This window comes from Caloenas nicobarica, chromosome 23, assembly GCF_036013445.1.
Source record: "Caloenas nicobarica isolate bCalNic1 chromosome 23, bCalNic1.hap1, whole genome shotgun sequence".
Classification (NCBI taxonomy): Eukaryota; Metazoa; Chordata; class Aves; order Columbiformes; family Columbidae; genus Caloenas; species Caloenas nicobarica.
Window position 1 is genome coordinate 3,560,976 of NC_088267.1, and position 13,815 is coordinate 3,574,790.

Below are 13,815 nucleotides of genomic sequence, written 5' to 3' on the forward strand. Positions count from 1 at the left end.
GTGGGTGTTTGGGGGTGACACCCCAGGTTTGGGGGGGCTTGGAGGGACTAGAGCCAGAGCGAGAGAGGAGGGAGGGTCCCAGGCTGCGATCCCTCCAGGCCTAACCTAATCACCATCGCTCTGCATTATTACCCTGCCTAACGCGGCATGCTTTTAAATAAAATATGCAAAGATTTCTCAAATTATTTCCCCGGGGCGAGTGCGTTTTCTATCTTCGCTCGTGCATGTTAATCTGAAAAATGCAAATTCCACACACACCCCCATCTGTTGGGGCTCGGCCATTTATTAACTTTTTATTTGAACGCAAAATGTTTCTTTCTTTTATATATATATATATGAAAAAGCAATGAGTTTTGTTATCTCTACTCCTATTTTATTTCATTTAGAGAAAACAGGTTTTAATGGATAAAAAATAATAATAATAATAAAATAGCCCTGAGGTAGGAAGGATTACGACTCACTCAACACCGGAGTTTTAATCAGAGATTGGCATTGGGGAGGATTACAGCTACGAGAAGGCTGGGCCTGTTTTAAGAAGAAATGCTAATGTTTAGGGGACAAGATTTATTTCTTTATCGGGGCCTGACTTTGATAGTCTGAGCCAACAGCACATCCCGAGAGGCTGGAGCATCCCTTGGCTGCCCAGACTTTGGTGGCGCATCCCCTGGGATGCAGGGCTGTCCCCGTCCCTGCCCAGCGGGATCCAGCGTTAGGGCTCCTTTGCAGAATCATTAAAAACATCAAGAAAAAAGCAACCAGGGACAAAAAAAAAGGGGGGAAGAAGGACCCCAGTGCGGTGTTTTCCCTGACAAGAACCTGATCTGACATCGCTCGGCGTGTTGAGCGTAATTGGCAGCCTCTGCCCGGGAGAGGCCCAGAGATGAACTTGCTCCAGGACCAAACGCTGCCCCGTCCCCCATCCCGCTGCCTCCGGGTCGCAGCGAGACGGGGACGGCGGCTCCGGCACGGCCGCCTTGGGGAACATCAGCCTTCACCTGAGTAATGAGACAAAAACCAGGGGAAAAGCACATGAAAAGGAAGGGAAAGAGAAACTCTTAGGAAATAAGATCAAAGTCCTGCAGCTTCAAAAATGTCCTGCAGCTACGAAGAAATCCAGATAGCCCTAATTGCAGAGCCACGCAGCGCAGGAGCGAGTGCTGGCCGTGCAGGGGGACGGGCTCGGGGGGACCCCGAGGTCCCAGCACCCAGCCAGGAGGGACAGGAACACCAGGGCGGTGCCACTTTGCTTTATGGTTTTTTATTTTGGAGTACTCCTGCCCCATTCCCACAGGCCTGTTGAGCTGGGGAGGAGTGTGCAAATCTTGTTCCCTCGCTGGATGAAGGAGCAGAGGGAGGCTGCTGGCTCGGGACGCTTCACGTTCCCTCTAGACATCTGAAAAAGAAACATTGGATAAAACTCATGGCCAACTGCTTGGACTTGGCACTGATTAGAGTAATTTTATGCACGGGGAATGGTCATGAAGGAGAACAGAAAAGAGGAAGAAAGTCTCTCTTTCGGTAAACTGCAGACAAACTCGAGAGCTGACGCTCGCCCAGGTCCCCTGCACAGCTCCCCGGGGCAGGACCAAGTGATGGAGCAGCGGGGCGGTGGGGACGGGGACGTCCCGCGGCTCTGCTGGGGCAGCTCTGGACAGCGTGGCGACACGCTGAGCCAGGCCGGCGGCTGCAGACCCCCTCTGTTTATTAACATGTTCAGCACACAGATTTATTTTGCAGGCAGACGCTTATTGCTGCCTTCAAACCGGGGCCAGCGCCGGTGATGGATGAGCCGGCAGGTTTGCCTGCACTCACTGTCGCGGCTGCAGGACACCTCTCCAGCCCCTTCTGTGCCACCAGCCCCCAGAACCCCGGTACCCCCGTCCCCAAGGGGAGCCGGGGGGTCTGGGAGCCCCCGCACCAACGCAGCCCGACCCCTGTGGTGGGTGTCAGGGTGTCTCCCCGCTGCAGCGCAGGGAAGCAGCTGCCTGGCCCTTTAAAGCCTTTTTTTTTTTTTCCCTCTCTTGTTAAAAGATGTCTGGGAGGGGAACTGCCAATCTGAAAAATGATCCTTTCTTTTTTCCATTTTCTTCCTTCTCTCCTTCTAGCTTGTGCTCATCTGTTCAGGTGAACCGCAGGCACATTCATTAAATCTCTGTCTTTGACACCTCAGCTGCTTTGGAGCCCTGGGCTGCTCTTTCTCTTTCCTTTCTGTGTTTTTTTTTTCCCTTTCCCCATCTCCAGGCCCGCCTGATCAGCACACTAAAGCAGCGAGAGCGAGCCGCAGAATAGTTAACTAAGCATAACTTTAACCGTGAGTTGCTGAGTGGCCGGTTTTGCATCGGGCGCTGGGTGCAGCCCTGGGATGGACATTGGGGCTGGAGGGGCGAGATCACCCACCCCGCTGCCGCCGGGAAGGGTTTGGCCTTGGCTGCCTCGGCCACGGGTTGGGGTCCTGGAGAGCCCCGGCGTCGAGGTTGGCGGGGGATGAGATGCTCTGGCCACCCCCGTTGCACGTGGGATGAGCGATGGATGTTCACGGGCTCATGCTGGGCGCAGAGCGAGGGGCAGGAGCAGAAAGCATCATTTTGAGAGAGGCAGAGCCAGACACCTCGGGAAAGCACCTGTCCAGATCCCAGCTCTCCCGGGGATGCTGCACCTCACACCAGGGCACGGTGGGGCCGAGGGTCCCATGCGGAGACACGTGTCCCACCGGGAGGGGACAAGCCCGGTGCGAGGATGGGGCCGAGCAGCCAGCGCGGCTCCGGGAGGCTCAGCGGGGCCAGGCCCCGCAAAGCTGTGAATTCCTGCAGAGTTTTGTTAGCGGGATCAGCGCGCAGCCTGGTGCCCTGCTCCGAATTAATTATCCACTGACACGATTTCGCTTCTTTCCCTTTGTGTTATTTTAATTAACAGAGATCTCCTCCAAGCAAGCCAGCTGTCATGTAAATTGTAAAACTGTCAGCATGTACAGGAACTTAACAGGGATTTTAAGAAAGCCTTGCACAAAGGGATGTGCTACTTTCCCTTTTTTTCTTCTTCTTTTTTTTTTTTTTTTTTTTAATCTGGCACATTTGTAAAGTTGGAAAAAAGCGTGAAGACCAGGGTGGGGCTACAGCTGGAAAAAGCTCAGCTTTTATTTTAGGTCCCTTTCCTGAGTCAGAGGCGAGGGGCAGAGGTACCACCCAAGTTCTGCTCATCGGGATCTTTTTCCTGCAGCCCGGCCATTCCTCTCGGCTCCCTTCCCTCCGGCCCAGCAAACTGCAGGTGGGATGAGACCCCCCGTAGGAGGGGCTCAGCATCAAGTCAGACAAAAGGAAACATCCATAGCTTTGCTGTAATTGATCCGTTCTGTGTCCACTGCAGATCCAACCTCCTCCGCATTCGTCTTGAACTTGTTGCAACCGCGTGTGCCCATGAGCCAGGCTGGCACCAGCTCCCCGGTCTCTGCTTCTGCACTCAGTTGTATCTAGGCTTGAGATTTTTAACTATGAGCTGAAATCAGCCCGTTCCTCCTAAGATCAGGCTCTGCAAACAAGCAAACCCCTGTTAATGGGCCTCATATGTCTTTGGTTAAAAGCCACAGCAGCAGCAAGAGCAGCAGATGCAGAACCGACCGCGTGGAGATGGAGGTACGGCGGGAGTTCATGCGAGGATACGCCGTGGACATCTCTCCCCCAAACGTGAGCAGAAGCCTGTGGTAACCCTGCAGCAATCAGTTAATAAATGTTTAGGCGAAGTCGATCGGGGTTAGCGAGGCCCCGGCTCCACGGGAGGCTCAGGGAGGACGGCACGAAGCAGAGATGCTCCGGAGCAGGGGACAGCTCTGGGAGACGTGCGGGACACAGTGGGCAAGGAGGGATGTGCCCGGGCAGCCGGGGGTCCCTGCACATTGCGGGGACCTCACAAGGCAGCAGGGATGCTCACAAAACCCGCTCCCTGCAGAGAAAGCCCTCGGGCACCCCCAGGCTGTAGGAAAGTCGGCATTTTTCTCCCTGCCTCATTTTAGGTGCAGATCAACAGCTCTGGGCAGGGACCGGATTTTCTGCAGCGTGGTTTTCTGCGCACACCCCTCACCCCTATGGGCTACGGACCTGGGTTAAGTTTGGATGAGGACTGAGCTACTTAATTCTATTTCCTCCCTTCCCCATCAGAAATTATTTTCATTGTCCTTTCAGAACAAAGCAAAAAGATTTCAAACCACATTTTGGTGAAGAAGGAGGGATTTTCTCTCCCAGCAGCAGCCAGGGATAAAAGCCTCCAGATAGCTGAGAAAGCTGCAGCATTAAAGCCCAGATGCCGAGCTTATCCAGCGAGCACAGCCGGGCTGCGAGGGCTCTGTCGTGGTGCTGCACCAAGGCCAGTTTCCCAGGGGCTTGGATGTGCCTCTCCCATATGGAGGTTCCCTCCTCAGCCCCGTTTGCCATGCCAGCCATGCTGCCTTGTCCACCGAAACAAATGACCTTGAGCAGAGCTGCCGGTCAATAAAATAATTTGCTAACTGATCCATCTTCTGTGGCAAACAGATGAATCAACTTCGGCTCCCTGGGCTGTTTTATGTACGGATGGCAGAGCCGTGAAGTTAAAATAACGCGTGCGTACACATCCATCTCCACGCAATAAAAGGATGACTCCAAGTGAATAAATTTGCCTGTTTCAAGATGGCAAAAAAAGCATCTCTGCATCTTCTGACACCTGACTTACTGAGGTGGGAGCTCTTCCCCAGCACAACATGGCCCAGGCCACCCTCTCCCTTGCAGTGTCCCCTTGTCCCCATGTTCTGCCTGTCACTTGCAGCAGCTTTGCCTCCCTGCCCCGTCCTCCGATGGCCCTTCCTGGGGGTTCAGCCTCTGGGCAGCCCTTGGCCACCACCACCTCCATCCTCCCCGAGGGACGGACCGAAGGCTCCGGTCCGCAGGGTCAGGCTAAAGTTTCAGCCCCAGAAAGGTGACTTACAGCCGGGAGCAACGTGGGAGGCAGACTCTGCTTTTACGGCTCTCCTGTGCAGCAAAAGCACTAAAAGCAATTAAGAAACCGAACATTTCCACCGTGGTGACACATCATCTCGTGGCGATTGGCAGGGGGTGGGAAGGAGCTGGAAATGCAAACCAGCCAGCGCTCCCCGGACCGAGGGCTCATGCGCCTGCCGGAGAGCGCTGCAAACTGGGGCGCGGGAGGTACGGGAGCAGAAAGGCCCCGAGGCAGCCTGTGCTCAGTGAGCCCCTCGTCATGGCGAGGTGATTAATGCCCTTCTGCTCCCGCGCCTCGCTGCTCCTGCTGCCCCGGCAGGTCCCGCGCCGGTGGGCACGCGGTGAGCGGCTTCGCTTCAGTTTTCTGGTGCCGCCAGCAGGGATGGAGATGGCAGCGCAGGGAAAGGGCAGGGCAGAGCCAGGGCTCTGACCCAGGGACTCATCCGTGGCCATGAAATGGTCTATGCATTAACGGCCATTCCCAGGAGAGGGGGTTTTTGTCACTGTCCTTCCCCAAGGATCCCAGCACTGTATGCCGACCGGGGCCAGCGGGTTTTAGGAATCCCCGGGGCTGAGGCTCAGACCCGGCTCCTGCCACATGCGCGTTGCTCAGACGGGCTGGAGCTGCCCCGTATCGATCTGTTTGCAGACCAGTTTGATGAGCACATTGTCTTTGGTTTTAGGCTGCTGCAAATAAAGCGGTGCCTGGGAACAGGAGAGCGCCCAAATTTGAGCACAGGAGCTCCCCAGGGAGTTGCACCCCAGGTTTTAGTCCCGAGGCAGAGGTTGCTGGGGATAAATGCCCCTCTGACTTGCTGCCCTACCTGTCTGCTTTCCAAATCCTTTACTAAAATCGTGGGATGAGTTACTGGGATGTGTTATTGGGATGAGTTAATCCCCCAGGCTCTCCCGGCAGGTTAACAAGGTTAGGCACAGCTCAGCAAGGTTAGGCACAGCTCAGCGGTAGCCCGTAATAAGCTGGTGAATGGGAGCAAGCAGCCGTGCTCATTGTGGGGAGGTGAGAGGTTGTGGTTTCGTGTCCTGGAGGTTAATGAACCCCACGCAGCCACCCCCAGGGCACAGGAGCTTCTTTAGCTGGACACCAGAGATAAAAGGAGCTGCTTCGAGGGCTCGGAAAACTGGGGTCCCTTCCGCAGGGCCACGGGAAATGTCCTATGCCCCAGCAGCTTCATCCCGTGCTCCTCTTCCTCGCCGGCAGCCCCGGGGCTGTGCGCGCCGGGACTGATGCTGCAGCACCGGCACTGCCGCAGGGCACTTCCTGCGAGCCGTTAGCGCAAGCTGGGTAATTAATACCTTCCATGCATGAGGAAAAATGAAAGGCAGGTGGGAGGAGGAGGGGAGGGGAGCCGGGGGGAGCCAGCTCCATTTTGAGGGCAGTCGGGTGGGTCGTTGGTGATGTGGAGCCTCCCGGTCGGTCACTGCAGTGTTCACACCTCCGGGGCACGTTGTTCACAGCAGGTCCCACCGTGATGCCGTCGGACCCTGCGTCTCATCCCACGAAGCCGGGCAGGATCTGTCCTGCCTGGCCACAGCAGCTCTGCTCCCTCCTCTTCCTCCTCTTCCTCCCGGTACCGCCGCAGGACCAGCACCGGGCTCAGCACCGAGTGCTGCAAATCCTCCCCGAGCTGCCCAGCCAGGTCACGGGAAAGTCCCCTCAGTGCTGAAGAAAGCTCCATTTCAGCACCTTAAATACAGTTTCTTAACAAATGAAATGTTTGTTTTCTAAATAATAATAATAATAAAAAAAGCATTCCAGCCTTCGGGCATTTAGTGAAATGGCTGCAAGCTCATTCAAGCGTGTGTCCATTACCGTCCCTGCTCCAACCCCCCCGCAGCCCCAGCGTTTTATTCCAGGAGAGTGACTGACAGACTCTGATCGATGCTGATTTGGGTCTTAAATAAACACATTGGCCCTCGTTTGGCGGGGAAGAGCGAGGTGTCGGCATCTGGCTTACAGGCAGAGAGAGGGCAAACTTTGCCAAACGGGCATTTCGTTGCAAATATATTTTATTTGCTATCAGCATTGTGGCAAAAGCTGGGATGTGGCAGTTAGGAAGGTTTCAGGACATAGGCTATTTTGCATTTTTCTCCTTTAAGTTATGTTTTTCGAGGACAGAAAAATAACTGAGATGGAGTTCAAATATTCCAATAGTATTGTCCTGCCGAAAGCCGTCAGGCATCACTAGATCAGACTATCCAGCAGGGAAAGGTGCTTTATTGTTGACAGTTGCTGTCAAGAGAAAAGCCCTTTGATAATTTGCTGAGCTACGTAATTCATGTCTGCAAGAGCCGTAGAGCTCCAAGAAACCCTGAGATTCTCAGAAATGCAAAAAAAGGAAACTCCTCTCTGGCTTTTGCGCCAGCATCATGTAGTTCTTACAATTATTGGACATGGCACATGAGAGATGAGTGAACTCAGGCTGCTGCAGGTTTGCAAGATATCACTCAAGTCATTTTGTTCCCCCTTTGTGGACCATTTTGTCCAGTCCGCCCGTTTGATACACCTCCAACGCTTGTTTCTTGCTTTACCGCAGTGTCAGACACCAATGTCGGAACAGCGGCAGATAAAGTTTGTTGGTGCAACAGCCCGGGCAACCTCCTCTGCACGATGCGCGGCGGCAGCACCCATGTGCTGGGGGCTCATTCGCCAGGTGATTTCTTTATCTCTGCATCTCTGAGCCCTGCGTGCCAGCCTGACCAGAAACCGAGCTGCTCTGACTCGAAGGTCACAAGTTACTGAGCTGAACTGGGAAAGAAATTCCAGGAGAGCAGATCGGGATTGTTCTAATTAAAGGAGAGAGGCAGGGGAAGGGGGGCAAAGCAACACTCGAGCAATCAAACGACGTTTTCCCCTTGCGAAAATCAAATGGTTTGAGGTAGGATTAAATAGGATGAAATTGTCTTTTTAAAGGAATGTAAAAATGTGGATGTTGAATGATTGACAAATAAAGGGCACCCTCCTTTAATTTAAATATGCTCCTAGTTTGTGCAGAATATGTTAATTTATACATTGCCTGAATAGCCGGTAGCTATTGTCTGTAAACCCACATCAGATCAGGGCAGCAGGGCAGTTAATGTACTGGCTGGATGTTCCGGCTGGTCAGTGAAGCGATCCCGGCTTCCTCCCGCCGCCCCCAGCCCCTCAACGGAATAGCTGAGCTGTAAAAAACTGCCAGGGGCATCAACCGAAGTTCATTCTATCAGCCCTGCACAGGACGAGGTTCTCCTTCCCACAGCCACCGCACGGACCCTCGGACCCGGCTGCTGCACCCGCTGCCCCCGGAGCTGCTCCCGTAGGCTGGGGGGAGTGGGGGACCCTCCGGACCCCTGGCAGCCCCCGTACCCCCATAGGGCCGATCTCAGGGGGTACCCAGGAGCTGGGGGCGCAGAGGCCGTGCACAGCTCTGCAGCGCCTTCCTCTGTCCCCTGTGCTCCCCTCCTGCCTCAGTTTCCCCATCTGCCGGCTCGCCCAGCCCCTCCAGCCCAGCTCTCCTGGGTTTTTAGTCCCGTCTTCTCTCTCTCGCAGTCCCACAGCCTCTCCCAAACATCCTCGTCCCCTCTTGCCATGCCATGCCCCGCTCCTCAGAGCAGCCTTGGTGCTCCAGCTGTATTTTTAACACCGGGACACTGGGCAGTGCCGGCGAGTGAACGCGATGGGGTCACACAAACCCATGTCTTTGCTCTGCAACACTCAGCAACGCAGAACGACGCCTTTTTCTCCCTCAGACCCGCTGTTGTTGTACAACCCACTGGCCTCAATAGGTGACTCCTACGGGGAAATCGGCCTCTTGCCCCCCACATCAGCCAGTAAACCGGCAACGTTAAGGGCTCGTCTTACTTAAGAAAGGTCCATCTTCTGCATTCCTGATCCCTTCCAAAAGATCAGTGTGGATCAAGTTAAGAGTGATATGATAAGTAGTAATTATACTGCTGCCTTGCCCCTAATTATTTTCAATATAATTCTGTACCCTCAAGAAACCTTTTAAATAGTGCACTCTCATCAGCGCTTTGGTCCGAGGGATTCATTTGTTTCAGGAACGAAATATTCTCGGGGCTGAATCCTTCATTAGTCTTTACTAGAGAGACTCTCGCTGCCGTGGGTGGGTACGTGTGCCCCTCGGAGCCGGGGGGCTGTGCCCATCCGGTACCTGGCCAGCAAACGAAGAGTTTTGCAGGCACCTCAGAATTTGATTTGTTGGCAGCATAAAGCATTTGGCGAGCAAAAAAAAACAAACCCTGGAAGTCTGCTGGAAAATGTCAGTGAAAGACACCGAGTTTCGCTATCTTTTATCAGCTTATCGCGCTTTCTTTTCTCATCTTTTAATCCCACAGAAGTGCTGCAGCTCTGATGTGTGAAAGACAAGGAGATGTTAGATCTCTTGGCTGCTCGGCCCTGAGTGAGAGGCTGTACTCCCGGTCTCTGCCCAGGCATGGGAAGGTACCAAGTTGCCATTTCATCTCCTGGTGTTCCCCAAACCTGCCCGGCTTGCCAGGACACGGCTCCCCGGTGAACCTGTGCCCACGGCTCACAGACCTGGGCAGACCCAGGTTTCCCATCCCCGTCCGCAGCTCAAATCTGTCCTGACGTGCTCCTGCCTTCCCTGTTTGAAAACTGAGGACGAGTTTCTGAGGAAGTTACCTCACTGAAATAGTTAATAAGAAATTATACCATCCCCCACCTCTCTCCCCCCAGCTCACCACCCCTCTGAAAAAAAAAAAATCAGAATAATAATTAAAAGATGCCTAGAAACGCTCTTGGAAGAGCATAAATTCTGAAGATGAAAGTAAATGATTAAAATAATTAAATACTTCAAGTTGACAAGCAGAAGCAGAATCTTGCCAACGGACATTTGTCGGTAATTAGTTAATTAATCCTAACACAAATTATAAGCCATAACAAACCAGTGAGGCTGAACGCAGCCGGCTGTTCAGAATTAAACTTAGAAAAAGAGGGAATGAGAGAAAGAAGGAAGAAAAGTTTTAAGGTTCTTGCGGATCGGAGGGAAGATGCGGTGTCAAAAAGCAAGGACAGGAACCAGCACACGTGCTGGGACAGGGGACAGGCCAGCGCTGGTGGCCCCGAGAGCCCCTGCGAGGCTCTTGGGTGTGATGGATGGAGCAAGGATGGGGAGATGGGTCTGGCTGGGACAGGATGCTCGGAGCAGGCAGTACAGAATTCGGGATTTCCACCCTTTTTAATGTGAGTGAATGTGGAACAAAGGCTCCCCAGCTCTGTTTCCAGCTCTGCTACCAATGCCAGCGTGCGAGCTGGGGCAGGTCACTTGGCCAGGCAAAGAAACAAGCTGGGCCGTGCGATCGGGGTCCCTCAGGTCCCCAGGCAGACGGTGACATTAATCCAGAGGTTTCTGGAAGACAGGTGCAGGACAGTGTCTCAGAAGGGCTCTGTCTTGGGGTGCTGGGAGGGGACCTGCAAACCAGCTGCCTATTAGCACCCTGATTTAGAAAGCAAAAAAAAAAAAAGGCCGGGTCGGTGCTTGGGAGCTGCGTCCGGCCAAGGGAAACCGGGTGCCAATGACACCAGGTCGCGGACAAATCACACCGAAATCACCGGCAGGACGGGGAAGACGGAGCCGCCGCTTTCCCTTGTGCAAGGCGGGGAGGTTAATGAACCGCAGGCTGGTTTCCCACCTCCGCTCACCTTGGCTCAAGTCCAATTTTCAGCCCGAGATTAAGCGAGCCCAGCGACCCACAGGCAAGACCCGGCGAGTGACAGCCCGTGCGGCAGCGTCCCTGTGCGCTCTGCACCCCAGGGCCGGGCCGTGCCCTTCCTCCCGCACAAAAAACGGCTCCGTTTAAGTGAGAAGTGGGACACCCAAGTTGCAAATGGGCTTTTATCGGTAAGGACGAGAAGGCAGGAGACGCTCAGAAGGAATGAGCAGATGCCAGGGCAGTGGGACTTTCCCACAGATCCCTCGTTTTCAGCGGAGCTGCCAGCGCCTGATGTGCCACGTCTGGGTCCGTATCTTTTAAGGGGAGTGCGAACATGTGAGCACACACGGCCATCCACTGATGTGCTTCACACCAAAGAGATAATTTACAGCAATAAGAACTTAAAAATTGAAGGCTCGTCTTTTTTTTGGCCAAAATCCTCCGAGATGCATGCGGAGCGGGTTCCTCTTTCCCACAAAATCCATCCAGAGCTCCGCTGAAGAGCAAGTTTTATTCCGCATGTGCGTGAGCATGTGTACGCGCATGTTCGAAGTGTTTTGCATTATGTGAGCTCTGACCTTCAGAGGGGAACAGAAGGAATATTTTCCCCCCTGGGGCTAGAGTTGTCAGTGAAATGTCTGTCTTTCTTAATAATTTCAATCCGGGTGACAGGGGACAGGGCATTTTGCTCTGAACGAACGTACTGTAAAAACTGTCAGATAGAATTTGTCTCAAGAAGCAACATTTCTATCTATTCAGGGTCATAATTACAGGCATCGTATGACCTGTGGAGCAGCACATTTTTCTCAACTGAAAGAAAAGGAGTCCTAAAATAGGTGGTTTGGTCTTCTGCAGAGCTTTGGATTAAACCAAAAAGGATTCCAAGTAGTAACGGTGATCTCCGGCTTGCTTTGTTTGTTTGCTGGTTGTTGTTTTTATTAAAATCCAGAACAAACTGTGCACAGAAATGGTGTAGCAGAAAAGAAGGGATATAAATTGCCATTCACTGGGCTGGAGTAATGGCCTATTTCGTCCTATATCCTGCCTGCCCCGCTGAATTTCCTCCAAAGTGACAGTGGCCAGCGTCTTTTTAATGAACTGAATAAGTAACTAAATGGGTAATTAACCAAATGAGCATGACGATAATTTGATTGTGCTTTCCCCACTTTTAAAGCACAGGAAATAGTAAGAAAAGTAATAATTCAGTGACCAGGAGGAATTCAAACAGGACAGAGCTAGAGGAGCTGGGGGGGAGCTTTGTCTAGATGTTGCTGTCTATAGATCTCCCACAGTGCTGCAGAAATCTGTTTGTTTTGTTAAACATTTTGATTCCTTGATTTGAGCCTCCTCAGCGGGGAAAAACAAAACAAAACAATTACTTGAAGCAGCTTTTCTTTTTATGGTTTAATTTTACAATTAGCAGCAGTTATGCAACGATCATCCCGCTGGACCCCGTGGAGCGGGACAGTTGTGGGTCACACACCACTCGAAGCCACACACGGTACTGGGATCTTCAGCCTGGTTTTGTGTCACGGAGCTTTTGCAATATCTGCCTGTTGCTTCCCCGCCTCACCGAGAAGATTTGAGCAGCAAATCAAATTGGGAGAGGGAACTAAAAGTTAACACAGTGGGAAGCAGCCACGATGCTGGGGAGCTCCAGAAATGGGAAAACCGGGAAATAACAAATAACAGTCCCTGTCCCTGGGCATCCCAGCTGCTTGGGGTGAATATCCTCTTGCTCGCTACAAGGAGACAGTGATGGTCGCTGCAGAACAACTCGGGCAGGAGCATCCCGCGCCAAGCAGGGCCCCAGCTGGTCTCCGCCACGTTCTCACCTGCGAGATCAATCCCGCCAGAGCCGCACACAAGCGCTAATCAGCTCTATTGACACGCCAGACGGCCGGTTACAATCCATTTGCACCTGCACACTCCAGCGGACACCCCGTTCTTGCCATCGCAGGTGGAGGGTAAACACTCTGCAATGGTCTGGGACCAGGGGAGCAGCGCGGTGGGGGCTGCTGGGGACCCACACCACCGGGCACTGACCTTTCCCAACAAGTTTGGCAGGAATAAGGACAGGTTCCCTTCAATGGTGGAAACTCTTCCCCGATTCCTGCTAGGCAGAGATGTCCTCCCATCCTTATTCCGACGTGATAATGTCAGAAGCGCCTTCGCCCCGGGAAGAGCGGTAGGTGTGTTCTGGATGTACGCGTGCTTCCTAAACAGGGAAATTCAATCTGTCAAGAAAATTCAATAACAACCTTAACGTTTAATTGCACCCTGGGGCCCAATCAAAATCAACAAGGACGGTAGTTGTTGATTTTTCATTAACCTTCTCTTAAAAAGGTCTCAAAAAATAACTGCAGAGTTAGACCGGCTGGCTGTACATACACATGCAATATGTACAAAGATCCATAGGGAAAAATGTGTTTAAAACTTCAGGTTGGATCCACATAGAAAATACTGAAGCACTGGCACAGAACTTGGCCATCGTTAGGTAAAAGAAAACATCCTGTTTTGATTTATGCACGCAGCACTCAATTTAACAAGTGTAGCTACAGGCAATTGGAAAACAGTCAAAATGGTGAATTTGCTGCTTACACTCATTTATACTGTTTCCCGAAGACAATTTGCTGTTGCTTTTTGGCACGTTTAGTATTTTTTAAACCACACAAAGGTTATGCCCAGCTCTTGTAATTACACAGTGACTTTCTCGGTGTAGGTGCAGTTGGGCATTTGCCAGGTGCTGGAGCATCCAGAGTTTTATTTCCTGGGGCTGCTGCCTTCACGGCAACTGCCGGGGGGGCTTAATGCTTCGGTGGCCCCTTTCATTACCGCGGGGCTGGGCTTTTGTGGAGCAGCACTTAGTGAACGTATTAGATGGGGCTCAGGCAGAGGGTAATCAATACACCAAGTGCCAGTTGGAGTCACTCTGCTCGTCAGGATGGCGCCAGCAGTTAGACAATGTCCAGGCAATTAAGAGTATTTGGTTTGTTTCTCTTGTTATTAATTATCTACATCACGGACACACCTGGAAGCTTCTGGGCGTTGCACAGCCCCCTAAGACAAGGCAGTTTTTGCTGAGAAATTTAAGTAGATTGAGAGTTGGGGGGAAAAGGAGGGAATAGCAGAGAACAGGATTTGTGGCTCAGCGGCT